This window comes from Lepidochelys kempii, chromosome 1 (assembly GCF_965140285.1).
Source record: "Lepidochelys kempii isolate rLepKem1 chromosome 1, rLepKem1.hap1, whole genome shotgun sequence".
NCBI classification, from domain to species: Eukaryota; Metazoa; Chordata; order Testudines; family Cheloniidae; genus Lepidochelys; species Lepidochelys kempii.
The window spans coordinates 218,149,682-218,168,697 of record NC_136380.1 but is presented as its reverse complement, the minus strand read 5'-3'; the positions used below and the strand labels follow the sequence as shown (position 1 = coordinate 218,168,697).

Genomic DNA, 19,016 nt, shown 5'->3' with positions numbered 1-19,016 from the left:
GTGTGTGTGTGTGTGTGTGTGTGTGTGTGTGTGTGTGTGTGTGTGTGAGAGAGAGAGAGAGAGAGAGAGAGAGAGAGAGAGAGAGATTATGCATATGTTACTGGGTGAGTGTGCTTCTGTGCATGTGTGTGTTTATATACAATGGTGTTTACAGTTACATGTGTGTTTGTATTTGCTGCATAGGGTTATAGCAGTGAGTGTGTTTCTGGTTGTATAGTTGCGTGCACCTCTCCATGTGCTTTTGTATGAAATACAAATATGCATAGTGTGACGGGTTAGGGATGCCACCTGATGTACTGGGATTTCACTGAGCCCGCCTGCTTCACTAGCCTGGGCTCCCTCTTCCTGTTTTGCTGAATCAGGCTCTCCAGCTTCTGGCAGCACACACACGCAGGTAGGGATGCACCAGCTATAGAATCACACAGAGTCTGTAAACAGCTGTCTATGAGAAGGCTCAGCTAGGAAATTGCCCAGCACCCAAGTGCAGGTTCCCTCTGGAAAGTACACCCAAAATAATATTGTCTTGTGCTGTAGTGAAATCTATACAACGTAAGCTCATAAATTCACCCCTCCCTCAATGTGGAGAAAGGTATCATCAGAAACTTCTTGCACAACTTCTTGCGCCCCCCCCCGTTAGAAATTGCACAAACTGGGTTTAATAATAAACAAAACCAAGTTTATTAACTATAAAAGGCAGATTTTAAGTGATTATAAGGGATAGCAAACAGAACAAAGCAGATTACCAAACCAATAAAACAAAACATGCATACTAAGCTTAAGATCTTAAAGAGACTGGTTTCAAGAAGTAAGTTCTCACCCTAAATGTTGTTTTAGGCAAGTGCAGAGTTTCTGTAGCTTAGAGTTCCAGTTATTTCTCTTTACAGACTAGACTCCTGTCTTAGTCTGGACTCAGCCCTTGCCTTTCCCACCACAGAGTTCCTTTGTCTCTTCAGGTACATTCAGCAGACTTTCTTCTTGGGCAGGAAGGCAATGGAGAAGAGTTTGCCTGTTTGCCTTACTCCTCAGCCTTAAATAAAATTTACATAAGGTGGGAATCTTTTGTTTCTAGTCTTGACCTCTCGTTCCTTTTAGTGGAAAATTACTAGAAGTCAAAGATGGGGTTTAGTACCAGGTGAGAGGACCACCTGACCTAGTAGTGTCACAGCTACAACCCAGGACTCTCAGAAAGGAGAGAGATTAGTATCTTCAAAGTCTTATTGTTTCTTCCTAATGGCCCATCAAAGCTGATGGCCTGTTGTCTGGTTGGTTTCTCTCAAATACACACACTGTTGTAATTGTTACATAGTCAATATTCCTAACTTTAGATACAGAAATGATACATGTGTAATGCTGACAAACCCTGGTCATCAGAGGGCAGGATCGAACCTGGGGCCTCTAGAGCTTAAAGCATAAGCCTCTACCGCATGAGCTAAAACTCAACTGCCTCTTAGCTAAGAGCAGACTCATTTTATCTCTCTCTCTCTAAGTGGTCTCGGTGCCACTAGATGGGACAGAACATCATACCCAGGAGGTGTGTGGGTTACCTACTTCCCCAAGCTGAGGTAGAGCGTCCTGAGCTTCAGAGACTTCCCAGTTGAAATCCCAGACAAGCCCCCATTTGTAATACCCACAGACTCCAGTTGTCAGTGAGCAGGATTGAACCTGGGGCCTCTGGAGCTTAGTGCATGAGCCTCTACTGCATGAGCTAAAAGCAAACTGGCTCTTAATTAAGGCTGTGGAGCAGACTCATTTAACTCTCTCTCTAAGTGGTCTCGGTGCCACTAGATGGGACAGAGCACCACATTCAGGAGGTGTGTGGGTTACATAGGCATACAAATTGGATAATCACATTCAGTAAATTATAACCTTTCTGATGATACCTTACAAGACCCATCATGCATAAAGTATATCTCATTTATGCCATATCCATATCATAAGCATATTTCCATAAAGAATATGGGTTGTAACATCACACATAGTATGTACATATATAGTTGGGTGGGTTTGTAGTTGTATGTGTGTATGTCTGCAAATGCACTGGACATCACTGCTCTCATGCTTCTCTCGCTTCCACCAGTGTAAATCAGGAATAACTCCATTGCAGTCCATAGAGATACACTGGTGTAAAACAGGGATAATTAAAAGGAAAATGCGAGTGGGGGCTGGAGGTGTGAAACACTCCCTGAGCAGCCAACTAAGCCTTTTTTTGTGAATACATGGAAAAGTATTTGCAGTGGTTTTTACTGATGAAGTTTCTCGTGTGAAATTTATCAGTAAATATGAATTAATATTCAGAGGGCACTGTGGACAGATCGGGGTGCACCACCTAGTGGTGGCGGTCTCTGGTGGTCACTCCACCTACTGGTCATAATGGGAGAGGTAGGAGATCCCAGGCCCTCCCACGCTACTGGGTTCTGACGCAGGGCCCTATGAGTTCTGTCCAATGTCTTTCATTCTGGAGTGCCCTGGGTCAACCTCCCTGGGTCACTTCCTACCTCCCTCTTTCCTACAGTAGGCTTCAGTTTAACTCAGTAAGCGCTACCCAATAGGGAAGGATGTTCATGGGAAGGATGTTCCTTGCTGTCTGTTTTCATTTGTTTGAGCTTCCTTTGTTTTCCCTTCCTGCTTAATGACTCTGTTTACTACTTAATTGAAAATTAAAGCAAACATACACTCCCTTGTTCAAAACAGGCTGGTTTGACTAGTTTGGTGCTACATGAGTTTTGAACATGCACTCTTAACATCAACCAGGGGAATCATATAACTTCACGTAAAGCTTGCCACACGTGTTTTATCAGGATAATTCTGATCAGCAAGTTATGAGTTTTCAAATGATACCTCACAAGGCATACCTGGTACGTAGATCATTACACTAGTGTGTGGGATGTGAATACAGGGGTATATTACATCACAGCCCCCAAGGAGTTATTTGTGAGAAGCTGGGGGAGGGAAGTGAGGAGGCGGAAGCCCACTCAGAACTTTGAGCCCAGTGGTAATACATTATACAATACATTAACTTCCTCCAGGGGGCCTAGCTCTGACCCAGGTATCTCGTGGTGCCAACTGGCAGAGGGCACAGGGGGGCATAAGGGTGCAAGGAATCCCCTGGGTCTGGTATTTACATCTCAGTTCACCAAAGAATGTCATGTAAGGGTCTCTACTGAGTCACACCGCTCATCATAATCCTTGTGAAATGTATGTGCGACTAATATGGAAGGAGCTGTGTACCGATATAGGAAGTTATGTTCTTAAAGCCTTGAAGTTAAAGGCAGGTCACCCAGAAGGGCATCTTGTTAGTTTGCTTTAGGCTCTTGAATGTGTGTTATGATTTTATTTGATCTGTAACCCTTTTGTTCCAATATTTCTGCTTCCTATCACTGCAATCTCTGGGCTTTGTTAAATACACGTATGCTTGCTTTCTCTATAACCAAAGTGAAGTGCTGTGTCTACGTGGAGCTGTAGTGGCCTATGGGGTAGCTGGTAAGCTGTGCAGCACTGTTCCTTTGGGAATGGCAGAACTGGGAATTCTGTGAGTGTCCAGTGGATCAGGGACTGGGCACTCCAGGGAGATGCTCGGAGGACTCAGCAGTTGGTGTGTACCAATTGCTGACCTGCAGAGGGACAGTGGAGTCCATGTGAGCAGAGAATGGAGGGCTTGTGTTCCTTATGAATTGGTGGAGCTGGGAGCTGATCCCTGGCAGCAGTGCTTAACTTGTAATGAAAGATGTGCAGGGGTTCAAGCAATGTTTTAAAATTCATAACTGATGCAGCAAGTTCAGAGATGCCAGGCTATGAACTGCTAAGTCCAGAGGTGCCGGTGCTCAGCCCTGGCAAGCCCTGCTGGCACAAATTAAACATTACCTTGCAGGTACAGACCAGGCTTGCTCATGCTAAGGACCAGTGGTGGTGAGGTGACTCACAAACCTGGGTACCTCCAGGCAGCATCACACTAGCTCATAGAATCATAGGACTGGAAGGGATCTCGATAAGTCATCTAGTCCAATTCCCTGCACTCAAGACAGGACTAAGTATTATCTAGACCAGGGATCAGTAACCTTTGGCATGCGGCCCGTCAGGGAAATCTGCTGGCGGGCCAGGACGGTTTGTTTACTAGCACCGTCCGTAGGTTTGGTCGATCGCAGCTCCCACTGGCCGTGGTTTGCCATTCCAGGCCAATGGGGCCTGCGGGAAGTGGCGGTCAGCACATCTCAAGGCCAGCGCTGCTTCCCGCAGCCCACATTGGCCTGGAAGGGAGAACTGCAGCCAGTGGGAGCTGCGATCAGTGGAACCTGCAGACGCTGCAGGTAAACAAATCGTCCCGGCCCACCAGTGGATTTCCCTGATGGGCCACGTGCCAAAGGGAGCCGATCCCTGATCTAGACCATCCCTGACAGGGGTTTGTCTAAACTGCTCTGAACAATCTACAATAATGGAGATTTCACAACCTCCCTAGGCAATTCATTCCAGTGCTTGAACTACCCTGATAGTTAGGAGGTTTTTCCTAATGTCCAACCTAAACCACCCTTGCTGCAATTTAAACGCATTGCTTCTTGTCCTACTCTCAGAGGTTAACGAGGACAATGTTTCTCCCTTCTCCTTGTAATAACCTTTTATGTACTTGAAAACTGTTATCCTGTCCCCTCTAGTCTTCTCTTCTCCACACTGAACAAACCCAATTTTTTACAATCTTCCCTCAAAGGTCATGTTTTCTAGACCTTTAATCATGTTTGTTGCTCTAGTTTGGATTTTCTCCAAGTTGTCCACATCTTTCCTGAAATGTGGCATCCAAAACTGGACACAGTACTCCAGTTGAGACCTAATCAACATTGGAATAGCACGGAAGAATTACTTCTTGTGTCTTGCTTACAATACTCCTGCTAATACATCCCAGAATATTTGCTTGTTTTGCAACAATGTTACCCTGTTGTCTCATATTTAGCTTGCAATGTACTATGATCCCCAGATCCCTTACCGCAGTATTCCTTCCTAGGCAGTCATTTCCCATTTTGTATGTGTGCAACTGATTGTTCCTTCCTAAGTGGAGTATTTTGCATTTGTCCTTATTGAATTTCATCCTGTTTACTTCAAACCATTTCTCCAGTTTGTCCAGATCATTTTGAATTTTAATCCTATCCTCCAAAGCACATGCAACCCATCCCAGCTTGGTATCATCCACAAACTTTATAAGTGTACTCTCTATGCCGTTATCTAAACCATTGATGATGATAAGAAAAGGAGTACTTGTGGCACCTTAGAGACTAACAAATTTATTTGACCATAAGCTTTCATGAGCTACAGCTCACTTCAACCAATGCATCATGTAGCTCATGAAAGCTTATGCTCAAATAAATTTGTTAGTCTCGAAGATGCCACAAGTCCTCCTTTTCTTTTTACGAATACAGACTAACACGGCTGCTACTGTGAAACCTGTCATTGATGAAGATATTGAACAGAATCGATCCCTGCAGGACCCAACTCATTATGCCCTTCCAGCTTGACTCTGCACCACTGATAACTACTCTCTGGGAATGGTTTTCCAACCAGTTCTGCACCCACCTTATAGTAGCTCCATCTAGGTTGCATTTCCCTAGTTTGTTTATGAGACAGTCAAGTAAGTCAGTATCAAAAGCCTTACTAAAGACAAGATATGCCATATCTACCGCCTCCCTGCCATGAGTGGTGAGTGACTCTGCCATCTGGGGAGGCTGGGTGTGCCTGGACCGTGGCCCCACCCTGTGGCCCACCCCCACTCGGTATCTTCCCCCCCAAAGCCCCACCCATGCTCCACCCCTGGCCCCACTAGGCTCCCTCCCTCAAGACGTCTCCACCCAACACTTGCACCTCTTTGCCCGCTCCGTTGAGGCCTCTCCCCCGTCCACCTGCCAGCTAGGTGGCTGGCCACTCACCACTTATACGTGCCTCTTCACCCCCTTCCCTGAGGCCCCCATGCAGATGGAGTGGAGAGGGAAGAGGCAGAGCAAGGGCAGGGCCTCAAGAGGAAAGAGGATGAATGGGAGTGGGGTCTCGAGGTGGAGTGTGGGTGGGCCATGGCCTGGGTGCTCCTTCTGTGGCAGCACACTCCAAAGGCAGTGGGCTGGCTGTTTGGGGAGACTTAGCCTCCCCTGGCCTCTTATACTGCCGTCCGTGTTCCCCAATATCCACAAGACTTGTTACTCTGTCAAAGAAAGTTATTAGGTTGGTTTGACACGATTTTTTTTTGACAAATCCATTCTTATCATCTTATTATCTTATAGTTGTTTGCAAATTGACTGATAATTATTTGCTCCATTATCTTTCTGGGTACTGAAGTGAAGCTGACTGGTCTGTAATTCCCTGGGTTGTCCTTATTTCCCTTTTTATAGATTGGTACCATATTTGCCCTTTTCCAGTCCTCTAGAATCTCTCCCATCTTTCATGACTTTTCAAAGACAATTGCTCATGGCTCTGATATCTCTTCAGTCAGCTCCTTGAGTATTCTAGGATGTATTTCTGTGGGGAAGACAACATGTGAGAGAAAAGGTCACGACCTTCTAACCAGATGTGAAGGATAAAAAGATTTTGGGCTTCAGCTGCTACCTGATTTTCCAAAATGAGCTGAATATTCAACAGAACCCCCAAATAAACACTTTTCTTTCAGAAAACAAAAGCAATTCTTCTCCACCAGTGGGACAGATTTAACTGTTTTCTCTTAATATTTATCCCAGCATCACTTCTGTCTTCTCTGAGCTGAGCCTTAGCCAGCTTGGCCACATCCAGACCCCAGTCTCAGCTAGGCACTGAGACAAACAAGAGACCTATTGGTCTGATTAAAAAGAAATGTTATGATGAGTTCCAGACACATACTGATGGTGTCATCATCCAAACTATTTCACAGTCTCTTTTCGTGGCCTCACGCTGGACAGAAGGAGTGACAGGATGGAGCCTGGTGGTGGCCCACAGATAGCTTCTGCAGAGCAGAGGCAACCAACACAAACCTGTGCTATCTTAGAGACAAAAGAATGGAGTCACACTCCACTCGGGACCCACAGATCTTGTGATCCATGATATCAAAGGCAGCTGAGAGAATGAAGAAAATCAGCCTGGATGGACACTTGCATGCCAGTTGAGTTCAGTGGAGCCAGAATGTCACCTTTGATCTTTGTTCATTACCAGGAACGGGTTATCAGCCAAGTAGACCAGAGTTGTCTGTACCAAAAGCCAGCCAGCTGTTCAGAAAAACTGAGAATTCCAGATAATGCCACAGTTATTTTCCCACGTATTGAAGTGCAGAACTGAGAGTCAGTGGATATGAGTTGTATTCCTGGTTTTGTCACTGACTCACTGTGTGGTCTTGGGCAAGTCCTTAAACCTCCTTATACCTCATTTTCCACATCTGTAAAACAGGGATAATACTCCCCTACATTCTATTTTCTACAGGTTCTGCTACCACATTCATCACTGCAGTCTCTGAGCGTCTTCCAGTAACATGATAAATATGAAGTAACATGATAAACATCTGTCATATATATGTTGTTCTCTCATATACACGTTGGTATGTGTTTATGTTAGAGGAGGTAAGATCAAATGCACCTTAACACATGAAGCAGAATTTGGTGAGATTTGCTGTCATAGTTCCTAGGACAGTTAATTCTGCAGTCTTGGGAAATCCCCCCCAAAATCTCTGCCTCTTGCAACACAGCAGAGTGTGTGGGAATAAATGCATTAACGCATGAGAGGTGCTCAGGTCCTATGTTGATGGGATCCACACAAATGCCTATGAATTCAGCACCTAGCACAATGGGGTCCGATAGCATATCTGAGACAACGAGGTGCTATGGAACCAGCATAATAATAATGAATCCTCATTATGATTTATCATTAATCTTCCCCAAAAATAGGATGGTGAGAGAGATGGTAGTAACTGATGCAATGATGAGCTTCAAGAGCAGGGGCCTAACTATCGCTTTTTAAGAATCCTACAAATACTAGAGATGGAGTGAGAGAGAGAAAGAGAGAGACAGAGAGTTACTGTCATTCTGCCCTCCCTCCCACAGTGGGGCATTGACAGTTTCTATCAGTAATGTACACAGCATCTCCCTGTTACATTTTCCTAACTACACAGGAACTGCACATGAAAACTATGGTACAGTACAGTAGGTGTTGGTTACATATTTTCAGCAGTTAACCTTGCTATTCAAGTATATCTCTAATGGACACTGCCTGTTTGCTCTAGCTCAGCCATGGAACTGAGTCACTCAGAACACAGGGACAATTTAGGGGACACTCCAGGAAATGTTCAACAGTGTCATGAACTCCTCAGGCACAGACTGTATTGTAGATCAGCCGTGGCAACAGATCACTCAGACCCACGTGGGGATGTTGGGAAAGGTGTTTCTCTAAGCATGGTTCTGGAATATTTCCCTCTGGTAGCACAGCGACCAGGAATCAGTGACCAGTGACCGTGCTGACATCAGGGACAAGGAACTGGGTTTTTTCCTGGATATTGTTCCCATACCCATTGTCATCCTCCATGATCCTCAGAGAAGAGTGTCAAAGGAAACAAGGCTGTGCCTGAAAAAACAAACCACAGGTTTCAAGTAAATTCTTTCGCTTCTCCCACCCATGAGTATCCTTCTGTCACACAAAGAAACCTCCCTAGAGGCTGCTGGAGGATCCCTGTCCCAATTATAGATGACAGAGTCTCTGCCCAGTTGCCTAGGCCAACTGACAAGTGCCCTCTGCAGGTTGCTCTCTACACAAATGCCCTCCATGGTGCCTCCTTTCTGTGTGTTCTGGGGGTGGGGGAGAATTTCAAGGGCAGTTCTGGGCCTACACTGCCTTACCACGCAGGGAGCAATGCCAGTATTGTGGCAAAGGATATATGATTCCCCTGCACTAAATATTGCCCATCTCCCTTCCATTTCTGCCACACCTCTGGGTGCCTGTGGTAACTCCAAGTTGTCACTGCGAGCTGAAAGGGCTGTTTCAAGTCGTGAGCAACAAGCACATGTATTTCCAAAATTACTACATTTTATAGTCTAGAGAAACAAGAAATGGAGGGGCCACATCTTAATAACTGTCTCTCTTGATGCCCATTCAGAAATGTGACTCCCACTGTGTTCGTCACATGGATTCTTAATGACACAAAGACTTCAGAGTGTTTAACCGCGGAATCAGTTTTTGATAGGAATACTGCTGGAATTCCTTGTGTGAGCTTAGAACTGACGTTTTGCTCCAGAAAGGGAGAAGGGTTAAAAGAAGAGGCTCCTGGCTCAGCCCAGAAAAAGAATTTCTTCACATTCCTTAACGGGGGGGGGGGGGGCGGGGCGGCAGGGGGGGAGAAGTGATGTTCCCTTCCAGCAGAAATAGCCTAGGAGTTTCTTGGATTAGCCTGAACACTTCATTTAATAAAACAAGCAATTAAAATATCAACAGAGAAGCTATTATTCTCCAAGCCCCATGTATATCAAATAACTTTTATGTAGTTTTTCAAATATAGTAAAGGTGCAGCCAAATTTGTAACAACCTAATGTTATCAGAATACAGTAAAATAGTTTTATTAAGAACAATTTTGCATCAGTGCTGAGGTCCATCCCCCACATCACTCAGAGCCTAACGTCAGCAAAGAGCTGAATAATCAGTCGCTGGCTGGTGCTACTTGTTTCTGTAATCTCCTAAATTTCTGTCATCACGAATAGAAACTGAAAGGGAGAAAAGCACCCTACTAAAAGAAGGTAGCACTGGATGCTGTAGTTAGGGAAAACCATGGCTTCTGGCTGGAAGGGAGGTAAAGATTCAGCATTAGTGCAAGTGTGTGTGTGCACATTTGAAATATATACATATAAGTGTGCATTTATGTGTCTTCATGGCTATATGAATTGATGAGTGTATACATGTATGTGCATCTGTATGACTGTTGTGGATCTATGTATGTAAGATGTGTCTATTTGGTAGATAAATCCAGTCTATCGCTCTGTGTGTTTTCATACATCTACAGTGTTTTTAGTTACTATCTTTTCAGTAAAGACAAACAAAATCACTGACAGTAAATGATTTTCTTACATCAGTACTAAACGAGTACAACTTACAAAGAAAAAGGTGAGAGAATACAGCAAAGCTGAGGCAGTCTAGGTTACAAGTTATAGTAGATAGACATATTGGTTTTATGAAAGTTAAAGCAACAATTATTTTACTTAGTACATCCCATTGGGCCCATCTTTCCTCAGACAGTTCCGATTTTTGTGTGTGTCTATGCGTATGGGTTTGTGCCTGTCTGTCTGGGCTTAAAAAATTTGCACCCGTGTAACTAAGTAGGTATATTGGTGCAAAAACCCCACTCCTGTGTCTGGAAGTCCTTTGAAGTCAAGTGAAGTATTTTCACTGATTTCAATTGTAGCCCATAGGGCCAGCCTGCTGACTTGTTTTATTATTATTCTGCCTTTATTTGCTGGTATGCTTGTTTGATTTATTGTATTTTGTATTAGATTACTTTATGTTTGGCTGTAATGCAAGGAACCTACAGGCCTGTGTCCTGTATGATTAGCTTAAGCAAGTTAGCATAGTATTGTTAAGTCGGCTATCTTTGGCATAGATAAATGGCCTAACAATCACCCTCTTAGATTTTCGGGGAACTAGACATGTTTACCTAAGAAAGTTGGACCTTGACAGTGGCCATCTCACTTCCACTGATTTCCATTGGAGTGAGATGCCTGAATACCTTTGAGGATCTGGGCCTGACTGTATCTTGGGTAATAAAGAGGATTTGATGCTTCACTAGAGGCTTAACATGCAAAGTTAAACAGATCACCGGAAATGGGGTTCAGAAAGATTTCCCCTTCCCTAAGCAGTATAACAGGTGGCATGTCAGAGTTACATCCTATTCAGCAACATTGAACGTGGGTCATCTGTTAGGACCAGGTGGTTATGAGACTCATGCAATTGATTTCTGTGAACACAAAAAAGCAGAGTTGCGGGATTTTGGTTATTCCTGTCTTCCTCTGTATTTCCGCTGCCAGAAGATAGATGATTTATAATTATCTTTTCTAATAGGTCACTTGACTGACTATACCATTGAAAGGTGAGAATGACCATTCTATATCCCCAAACCTGACCACTTCCATCAAGGGTTCCAGAAAGGGGGATGGAGAACTCCAGATAGTCTTTCTCATTCACTTTTATTCCAAATCTCCTCTCTCTCTCTCTCTCTCTCTCTCCCTCTCTCTCTCTCATTGTCCCCCTGTCTATGTCTCTGTGGGTCTATGTGTCTCTCTTTGGCCCCAGGATTTAGCTATGTGGAACAGGGCTAGAGAAAGTGCCATCAGTGGACATTACATTTTCACAGTGACTTGATCTGGTTTCAGGTGGAAGATACAACCAAAGCAGTTCAAGGACATTTATGATCCGAGTGTACTTCCCAGAGTGATTTATCTGCTCTATGAAATTAAATGGGGCAACAGCACCAAGATTTGGAGAAACTGGTGCCGAAACAACAGGACCCAGCATGCTGAAATCAACTTCCTGGAAAATTCCTTCAAGGAAAGATCTCTCAATCATTTGACCCATTGCTCCATCACCTGGTTCCTCTCCTGGAGTCCTTGCTGGAAATTCTCCCAATCTGTGGTATAGTTCCTGAAGACATACCCCAAAGTGAACCTAGAAATTTATGTAGCGCGGCTCTTTAGGCATAAAGACAGACGCAACCAACTAGGCCTGCGTGACCTGGTGATGAATGGAGTCACCCTTAGAGTCATGGACCTCTCAGGTAATTATTCATTTGATTTCAAAGAAGGTGGAAGAATCAACAGGTTTGGAGGACTGAGCTATGGAGCTTTTCATTTCTATGTCATTGATTTTAGCAGGGACACTGGTATGTAGTGACCAAAAGTCATTTTCATCACAGACACCAGCCCTCCATTGAACATTAATTGTCTCCTTTGTCAGGCTCAGCTGAGATGGCAAGGGCTGACTGCAACATGGAGATTGAACTTCTTTCACTATTATTTGTGGTCTCCTGGTAAATCACACTAATGGGGAGGGCATGAGAGGCTTACTTACACACTCACTGTGGCCCGTCCTGTTCCTGTTCTGAGGATAAATTGCAAATTTCATTCTCAGGTGCCATCAATTCAGCATCTTTTATCAATATCAACATTTATCTCAGCTCTAAACTGTAGCTTTACAATAGTCTGACAAAGTATATTCACCTGCATAACCCCGCAGCGCACTTGTCCAATTTTTTAGAATATGAACATTGAACAGATGTGCCCGGTTTGTTAGCCACATGGTGTATGTGCTGTAAAGTTGCTGACTCTGTAATATGGTAGCACTCTGTTCAATAAAGAGATCTGGTGATTCCAATACTGTATAACATTTCTCTAAACAAAAGCTCACTGTTACAATGCGTATTATTTTGTCTCTGATATTTACCTGTTAAAACTTCCTCAGTAAATAAAAAGGAAAAAAAAATGCTCTGTCTTAATAGCAGTTACATAACAACTTAATCTTTCTTGAACCATACTGATCTCTCATAGTTGCACAGACAGCCTCTTGACGTATCTTTTAATTTATGTGACTGGATATTTCTATTTCCTCAGCTTACAACTATTGTTGGAGAACATTTGTCAGCCATCAAAATGGAAAAGACTACTTGCCTTGACACCTCACCCCATGGATAATGTTCTTTTTTTTTTAACTCCAGCTTATCCTTCAAGTTAGTAGATCTTTGGGAGGAAAATTTGATCCAGAAGTTATCCAGAGTCATGTACAGATGAGGTATCCAGAGTGCACCACTGTGATATTTCATGGATCTCCTCTGAAGCCCTTGAAATCTTTCCTGGTTCTGAATGGCCAAGTTCCATGGCTGAGCTACATCAGTCAGGTTTCAGAGTAGCAGCCATGTTAGTCTGTATTCACAAAAAGAAAAGGAGTACTAGTGGAACCTTAGAGACTAACCAATTTATTTGAGCATAAGCATCCGATGAAGTGAGCTGTAGCTCACGAAAGCTTATGCTCAAATAAATTGGTTAGTCTCTAAGGTGCCACGAGTACCCCTTTTCTTTCTACATCAGTCAGTGACTGATGAGTTCATAGGGCTATTAATATTCCATGGGTCTCCCCTGAATTCTCCCTGGTTCTGAGTGACACGGTTCCATGGCTGGGCTATAACTTGTGGGCAGTGCCAGATGTGTTTATGGTTCCTTTGGACATGCTGGGTCTGTGTTACATGTGAAATGCTCATGGACCTGACATACGTTTGTTGAAATGTTGCAGGTGTTTGTATGTTTATAAAGAAATTTCCTATTGTGGACCCTACCCATTAAATATCTGAATGATTCTAAAGTCATTATGTTTAGTTGTTAACCTCCACATATTTTTTAAATTCATATTTCGCCTCTCCCACCAGGGCTCCGCAGCCAGTTTACAGATCTGGCCGGCAAGTAGCAATCAGATTCCGAGTTTCAGTCTTATTCGACCAGAATATTGTCATCTAATGCCTCTGCAAAGGGTTGGCACAGAAGCTAGTCATGTGAAGTCATCACATTACTGGCCTGAATCAAACAGCCAATCACCAGCAACTGCTAGTGTTTGGGCCTGGACTATCCGCCAGTCACCAGCAACAGCCAATGTTTAGGCCTGGACCAGCAGTCAGTAATCATCAGCCACTAATGTTTGGATGTGGACCAGTAGCCAATCATCTGCAACAGCCAATATTTAGGCCTGGACCAGCAGTCAGTCATCATCAGTCACTAGTGTTTGGACCTGGACCAGTAGCCAATCACCTGCAACAGCCAATGTTTAGGCCTGGACCAGCAGTCAGTCATCATCAGCCACTAGTGTTTGGGCCAGGACTATCGACTAGTTGCCATCTGCAACCTGTGTTTAGGCCAGAACTACCAGCCAATCAGCGACAGCAACAGGATTCAGGCCTAGACCATTAGCCAATCAACAGCAACAACAAAGTAACAGGTTCTGGAATAGATCCCCTTGGATCTCCATAGGAAATAAACCTCTGGGAGCCCCCTCATAGTTTGCACTTACGTAAACAAGGGGAAACACATTTTAACATACTTCAGGCAATACCCTTGTTATGAATAACCCTAAACATTTATTGCTCCTATGAACAGTTTTGTGAGGAAATAATTGGTGATACTGTGACGCTCTGTACCTCGGGGGAACACCCTACACCCCCATGTTCATCTTTATAAAATGATTGTGTGGTATCCAATGCAAAGTTTGTCATGTTGGATGTCTTCGGAAGGCTCATAATGCACTAAGCATGGTTGTTATAGTGATGTTATAGTAATTGTTACAGTAATGTTATAGTAAGTTTATAGGTTATAATTTCATGTATATAGTTATGAGGATGAAAATGTATCCTCATGGCTTAAAGCAAGCCCATGCAAAAACTCTCCAAGAACAGAGAGGCAGTTCACACCTCGTCAGGGCACGGTTGGGACAAACCCAGCCCAGCCTCACAGGAACAATGGACACTGGCTTAGGCAACAACAAAAGAATCTGTTAGACCCTCGAGGGAGTCACCCCCATCCTTTGGTCACTTTGGAACTGTGATGAGGTAATGCTCACCTGACTCTGAAGGGGGGAAGTGGGGTGGCAAAGCCAAGAGGAAAGAAAGGACGTAATAAAGGGGAGAGATATTTTGCCATGCTCTCTCTCTTCCACCTACATCTACAGACACCACCACCACCAAGCGATTGAAACACTGATCAAAGGGGAGAACATGACTGAAAAGTAACCAGCCAGCCTGTGGTGAGAAGCATTTAAGTTTTTAAGGGCATTGAAAGTGTTAAGATCAGCTTACAATGTGTTTTGCTTTTATTTCATTTGACCAAATCTGACTTGTAATGCTTTAACTTATAATCACTTAAAATCTATCTTTATAGCTAATAAATCTGTTTGTTTATTCTACCTGAAGCAGTGTGTTCAGTCTGAAGTGTGTCAGAGGCTCCCTTTGGAAGAACAAGCCTGGTACATATCAATTTCTTTGTTAAATTGACAAACTTATATAAGCTTGCAGTGTCCAGCAGGCATAATTGGACACTGCAAGCTAGAGGTTCCCAGGGTTGCATCTGGAAGTGGAGATATTGGCTAGTGTCATTCGGTTGCAAGAAGCTGGGAGCAGCTTACATGCCAGAGGCTGTGCGTGAACAGCCCAGGAGTGGGGGTTCTCACAGCAGAGCAGGGAAAGGCTGGCTCCCAGAGTCAAGGATTGGGGTGACCTAGCAGATCACTGATCCAGACAACACCAAAGAGGAATGTCACTGATGCATATTGATATTCCAAGGCCTGGAAGATTCTTTACTCTTCCAAACTTATTTCTTAGTGTTATTTTTCAGTTGGGGTGTCCTAGATTTTATTGTCCATTTTATTTGTAAAGTTACCTTTTGAATAAAATAAATCAAACATTTATTTTAATGAGCTGCTGCTCTTGTTGTCTAATTTTGCTGTTATTTTTAAGAGTGTGCATTTTTCTGAGCCCTCATAATGACCCTGGCAGTGATAACTAGCTAATGACCTAATGTGTGACAAAAGTATCATATGGGTGGAATTGAAACTATAGATAGAGGCCCAGTACTTGGATTTTTTTAAACATATTCATTAATTATTAGTACATTTTTTAATTTTTATTTGTACAGCGCTAACGTTGGCTACAGCCAAATTCTTCTCTCTGAGCCTGACCCAAATCACACTGAACTCAGTGGAAGCCCTTCCACTGATTTTCAGTGGGCTTTGGATCAGGCTCTCTGCTACACCAGTGTCAAACAATTGAAATCAGTGGATTTAAACGAGTGCAATCAAGAGCAGGATTTGGCCCAAAGTCCCTACTCTGAAGAGTTTACAGTCTAGATACAATCTATGGGCCAGGCCCCAAGACATGCTGAGCACCTCTAGCTCTCATTGACTCCAGCACAGGTGTTCAGTACCACTTAGAACTGCAAGCCCAGCAGATGGAACTCCACTAACTGAATTTGGTCCAACAAGCCTCTTGTTACAAGAGGTAATTCACCCTAGTCGAGAGGGCCGTCATGAGATCTATGCCCCACTGCAGTCCCACTTAAGCACTCAAAACAGATCTTAAGGGAGTCTTACATGGTGTTTAGGCTTCTGCTCAGGGATGAATTTCATTCACACTCAGTTAAGGTTAGAATAGAAAATCCAAGAGAGAAGTAATGGGTCAGATCTTATCTCAGTTATAGCAGTCTAAGCCTGGAGTAACTCCTGTGAAGTCAAGGGAGTTACTCTGGAGCCTCCCAGGTGTAACTGAGAACATAATCTGTTTCCGTGGATCCATTCTTTCCATACCTGCATGTCTACCATTGTGATATATGCCATCATGTGCCAGCAATGCCCATCTGCCATGTACATTGGCCAAACCGGACAGTCTCTACGCAAAAGAATAAATGGACACCAATCTGACATCAAGAATTATAACATTCAAAAACCAGTAGGAGAACACTTCCGTCTCCCTGGACACTCAATAACAGACTTAAAAGTGGCAATTCTTCAACAAAAAAAAAAAACCTTCAAAAACAGACTCCAACAAGAAACTGCAGAACTGGAATTAATTTGCAAACTGGACACCATCAAATCTTTTAAAAAAGGGAAGAAGGAAGATCCTGGGAACTACAGGCCAGTCAGCCTCACCTCAGTCCCTGGAAAAATCATGGAGCAGGTCCTCAAAGAATCAATCCTGAAGCACTTGCATGAGAGGAAAGTGATCAGGAACAGCCAGCATGGATTCACCAAGGGAAGGTCATGCCTGACTAATCTAATCGCCTTTTATGATGAGATTACTGGTTCTGTGGATGAAGGGAAAGCAGTGGATGTATTGTTTCTTGACTTTAGCAAAGCTTTTGACACGGTCTCCCATAGTATTCTTGTCAGCAAGTTAAGGAAGTATGGGCTGGATGAATGCACTATAAGGTGGGTAGAAAGCTGGCTAAATTGTCGGGCTCAACGGGTAGTGATCAATGGCTCCATGTCTAGTTGGCAGCCGGTATCAAGTGGAGTGCCCCAAGGGTCGGTCCTGGGGCCGGTTTTATTCAATATCTTCATAAATGATCTGGAGGATGGTGTGGATTGCACTCTCAGCAAATTTGCGGATGATACTAAACTGGGAGGAGTGGTAGATACGCTGGAGGGGAGGGATAGGATACAGAAGGACCTAGACCAATTGGAAGATTGGGCCAAAAGGAATCTGATGAGGTTCAATAAGGATAAGTGCAGGGTCCTGCACTTAGGACGGAAGAACCCAATGCACAGCTACAGACTAGGGACCGAATGGCTAGGCAGCAGTTCTGCAGAGAAGGACCTAGGGGTGACAGTGGACGAGAAGCTGGATATGAGTCAGCAGTGTGCCCTTGTTGCCAAGAAGGCCAATGGCATTTTGGGATGTATAAGTAGGGGCATAGCGAGCAGATCGAGGGACGTGATCGTTCCCCTCTATTCGACATTGGTGAGGCCTCATCTGGAGTACTGTGTCCAGTTTTGGGCCCCACACTTCAAGAAGGATGTGGATAAATTGGAGAGAGTCCAGCGAAGGGCAACAAAAATGATTAGGGGACTGGAACACATGAGTTATGAGGAGAGGCTGAGGGAGCTGGGATTGTTTAGCCTGCAGAAGAGAAGAATGAGGGGGGATTTGATAGCTGCTTTCAACTACCTGAAAGGGGGTTCCAAAGAGGATGGCTCTAGACTGTTCTCAATGGTAGCAGATGACAGAACGAGGAGTAATGGTCTCAAGTTGCAGTGGGGGAGGTTTAGATTGGATATTAGGAAAAACTTTTTCACTAAGAGGGTGGTGAAACACTGGAATGCGTTACCTAGGGAGGTGGTAGAATCTCCTTCCTTAGAGGTTTTTAAGGTCAGGCTTGACAAAGCCCTGGCTGGGATGATTTAACTGGGAATTGGTCCTGCTTTGAGCAGGGGGTTGGACTAGATGACCTTCTGGGGTCCCTTCCAACCCTGATATTCTATGATTCTATGATTCTATGAAATTAGGCCTGAATAAAGACTGGAAGTGGAAGGGTCACTACAAAAATTAATTTTCCCCTGCTGATACTCACACCTTCTTGTCAACTGTTTGAAATGGGCCACCTTGTTTACATTGGCTTCATTAGCACTACAAAAGAGATTTCCACCCCTTCTTGTCAACTGTTGAGAATAGCCCACTTCCACCTTAACTGAATTGGTTCATTAGCACTGACCCCCCCACTTGGTAAGGCAACTCCCATCTTTTCAGATGCTGTGTATTTATAACTCCCTACTGTATGTTCCACTCCATGCATTTGATGAAGTGGGTCTTAGCCCACGAAAGCTAATGCCCAAATAAATTTGTTAGTCTCTAAGGTGCCACAAAGACACCTTGTTGTTTTTCCATACACTGACACCTAGTGGACTACACAGGGAGAGTTTAATTCCTTTCTAGAGGACTGATTAAATATTGGCACTGTGCTGCCCAGGGACCCTCAGCCCCATGGAACAACATTTAGGGACTATAAATCCTGATCAAGTATGCAATAATACTCCTATATCATGCCCAGATCTACCTTCCCTCAACCTGGACTCTGGATAACTTCTGGATCAAATTTTCTTCCCAAAGATCTACTAACCTGAAGGATAAGCTCTGTTATAGTCTCTGTTGGACCAGCCTCTCCCATCCCTCTGAAGGTACCTTTGTCCTCCTCCCACTCCCAGTTCCTCTCCACTGTTGTAACTGCAAAGTTAGGTAAGTTGCTAAGGGCTCTGTCTTCTACCTCCAAAAGAAACCCTTCCTAAGGGCTTCTACACCCTATGGCTTGTGAATCACCTGCATGTGTTTTGTCCTTGCAGGTAACCTATCATCTCAGGAAGAATAAAACACTGAGGGTGCATCTACATTGTAAAGAAAAACCTGCCACTGACCCATGTCAGCTGACTTGGGCTGCGGGACTGTTTCATTGCAGCATAGATTTCTGGGCTTGGGCTCCAGCCTGACCTCTGGGACCCTCCCACCTTGCAGGGTCCTAGAGACCAGACCC

The 19,016-nt window shown here is 44.1% G+C and overlaps 1 pseudogene across 1 annotated transcript; it reads left to right on the top strand.

Annotated features, from left to right (window-relative positions):
- The first annotated feature begins 1,115 nt into the window (after positions 1–1,115).
- On the top strand, positions 1,116–18,832 carry LOC140907521 (C->U-editing enzyme APOBEC-1-like; annotated as a pseudogene). The gene is made up of 4 exons (XR_013635442.1): positions 1,116–1,132; positions 11,340–11,740; positions 12,573–12,750; positions 18,829–18,832. The product of XR_013635442.1 is annotated as a C->U-editing enzyme APOBEC-1-like (transcript).
- Positions 18,833–19,016: the final 184 nt, after the last annotated feature.